Source organism: Telopea speciosissima, chromosome 2, assembly GCF_018873765.1.
Source record: "Telopea speciosissima isolate NSW1024214 ecotype Mountain lineage chromosome 2, Tspe_v1, whole genome shotgun sequence".
Taxonomy (NCBI): Eukaryota; Viridiplantae; Streptophyta; class Magnoliopsida; order Proteales; family Proteaceae; genus Telopea; species Telopea speciosissima.
Genome location: NC_057917.1, coordinates 19,527,126 through 19,530,156, shown reverse-complemented (window position 1 = coordinate 19,530,156; position 3,031 = coordinate 19,527,126). Strand labels below are relative to the sequence as shown.

The 3,031-nt window shown below is 39.1% G+C and overlaps 1 non-coding gene across 1 annotated transcript; it reads left to right on the top strand.

Annotated features, from left to right (window-relative positions):
* The first annotated feature begins 892 nt into the window (after positions 1-892).
* LOC122653354 lies at positions 893-999 on the top strand. The gene has a single exon (XR_006331785.1). It is a non-coding gene; the product is annotated as a small nucleolar RNA R71 (small nucleolar RNA).
* The last annotated feature ends 2,032 nt before the right edge of the window (positions 1,000-3,031 follow it).

Here is a 3,031-nt window from a genome sequence, read left to right as displayed (position 1 = left end):
AGAGGGCCCTTGATGCTGTTGACCTTGTGCAACATTGAGCTGAGGAGCTTGGGTACCTTGCTGAATTAGAGCCTGATGTCTAGGATTCGGCTCAGGTTGGCTAGGCAATTTCCCTTTTTCCCTCTCATGCATGATTGTAACAAGCTGGGTGAGTTGCTTTTCCATATTATTATGGTTTGTCATGAGAAGGGCCATGCTTTTCTCCAGCTCACTGATTCTTGCTGCCTCTCCTGTATTGGTAACCCAGGGGGTTGCTGATAAGGTGCAAGGAGAGGTGGCCTAGCAGAATTCATTGGAGGTCCTAAATGAGGACGAGGGGGAAGGGGATGAGGAGACATACTTGTGTTTTGTGCTGCAAAATTAGGCCTTTGGAGACCAAGCTGGCCTTGATGGTGAAAGTTAGATGGGCCTGCTTGGTTCCCTTGATTCCAGGAGAAATTAGGGTGATTTCTCCATCCTGGATTGTAAGTGTTGCTATAAGGATTATTCTGGTAAAGAGCACTTACATTTTCAGCGTTGGAATTACCCGCAAAGGTGTTGGGGCATTCCTTCATAAGATGACCAGGTGTGTGGCACCAACTGCACATGGAGACATGGTTGACTTGGTTAACCGGTATAGGCTCTTTAGGAACTATGGATTCCAACCTTTTGATGAGGCTATCTAGTTTGGCTTCCTTGGCTGGTACACCATCAATGAGGTAACCTTTGGTGGTCCTTTCGGCCTCTTGGGTGGATTCCCACTCCCTAGTCTTATCAGCCAAGTGTAAAAAATGTTCAAGTCTCATTCTCATCAGTAAAAGAGGTAAATCTGGTAGGATACATAGACTCTAAAAGTTGCTTGGTCTGAAAGTCAATGCCCTCATAAATGATTTGACAAAGTTGCCACAAGTCAATACCGTGGTGAGGGCATTCTAACAGGAGATCCTTGAACCTTTCCATGAATCTAGAGAAGGACTCATGTGGTTTCTGTCTAAATTGAAGTATGTCACTCTTGAGTTTATTGGTTTTGTGAAGAGGGAAAAATTTTCTCAAGAAGACAATTGTAAATTGATCCCATGTAGTAATGGAATTAGTCGGCAGTCCAGAGAGCCACATCTTGGCATGGTCTGCATCATCAGATAAATTTTGGACTTTAATCAGAACACAAATCTCCTCAAATTCCCTAAGGAAGAGATATGCATCTTCGTTGGCCATCTCATGGAAATGGGGCAACATACTAATGAAGTTGGTCTTGAGTTCATAATTATTTCCTGTAGCAACTGGTAGACTGATGCAAGAAGGCTGTGCAGCCCTGGTAAGGTAGAACCTATCCTTAAGAGTCTTAGGCTGAGGTTGGTCAACCATGGTCAAAGGTGGTGGAGAAGGTGGTATTTTAATAAGACGGTTAGTTGAGTCACGGGTCCACACTTTAGCTACCTAAACAGATTAAGAAGTCTCTTTTTTTTTTTTTTTTTTTTTTTGATAAAGAAAAATCAAAAGACTATAAAAAACACGAAAAACACAAGGGAACTCAAGGTAGTTGGTGCATTTGCCCCTCAAAGGTTGAAACAATGATTCCAAAGCTGTAAGGTTGCCATATAGGTTGACAGCAAGGGAATCCGTATAGTCTTCAACAGCCACCTACTTGCGACTCCAAGTGGATTCTGATGTAGAGTGGAGGACTATTATACGTTTTTGTTTCCAAACAAAAGCACTCACTATGTTGCTTTCCTGTTATCAAAGTTGGTCACCTCCAAAAATAGGTCACATGCCAATCAAAACCACCCAAACGAATCAAGGGGTAGCGTCAAGGGTAATGAAATCCCATGAGGTACACCAAGATTGGCTGGGTTTGGGCATATGAAAATTTTTGGACTGAGTGCACATCTTTTAAAACAGAAGAGAAACAAGATGAGGTGTTCTTTTTTTTTTTTTTAAATTTATTATTATTTTTTTTCAGAAAACAAAACAAAAATAAAATCACTTCGATTTACTCAAGAGGGAAAAATAAAATGAACAATTATTTCCTCGGCAATGGAGCCAAAAACTTCTTGTGAAAAATCAAGTAACCGCAAGCGCACGATTATCGTGTAGCCAACGACTCGATCACAGGGAGATGTAAGCCACTTTATCTTACCTTTCTTAAGCAAGGCGAAAGTGTACCAAATTAAGATGTTTGATTAAACTAACGAATCCTAACTCACAAGCATCTACGTCCTAACACACATCCATCTAACCTACTGTGCATCTAACGCGGATCAACGAAATTGGATGAATCAAAATTACTACAGCCATACACAATCAAAATCTAAGAAATCAAAGAAATAAAACTAACGAATATTGCTTGAATCGGACTGAAGTTGATTGGCTTTCTTTACCACACTTGAATTTGCGTACCAAATTTGAAAAATAAAAATAAAAATAAAAATTTATTAAACTGAGAACTTAATATAGGGCATGAAGATGAGAGAAAAAAATAAAATTCCAAAAGAATGGAAGAACTAGAGGGATGAGAGTAAGGATAAAGTAAATAGAATGGAAGAAACAAGAGAATGAGAATAAGAGAAAGGAAAAAAATTGAGTCAATACTACCTTCTACCAAACTTGTAATTGCATGTATTGAATGGGCATTTGATGGATGTAGTTGATGAAGCTTGAATGAACTTGCATGTCTTCCTCTTCCAAGTCTCTAAGTCCTCTCACAAGAATTAGAAACCTAGAACTAGAAAGCTTAAAATAAAAACTAGAAACTAGAAATTAAAGAGATTACAACCAAATTGAAGAATACTTATTGAATTAAACTAGCATCAATAAGAATTACAACCTTTGAAATCAAATTCATAAAAGCAAACTAGAAACTAAAAGCCAAAAATTAGAGAAAGAAGAAGAAGAAAATTCTCATTAAAATTGAACACTTGTTACAAGCCCAACCCTTGTGTATTTATAGGGAAGGAGAAAGAAGAGAGAAGAGGAGAGGAAGCCTCCACGGTTTTGGATGGTTCCCTCCTCCAAAAGAAACGTTGGAGCTTGGAGAGCCCTATCCCTCTAGGAT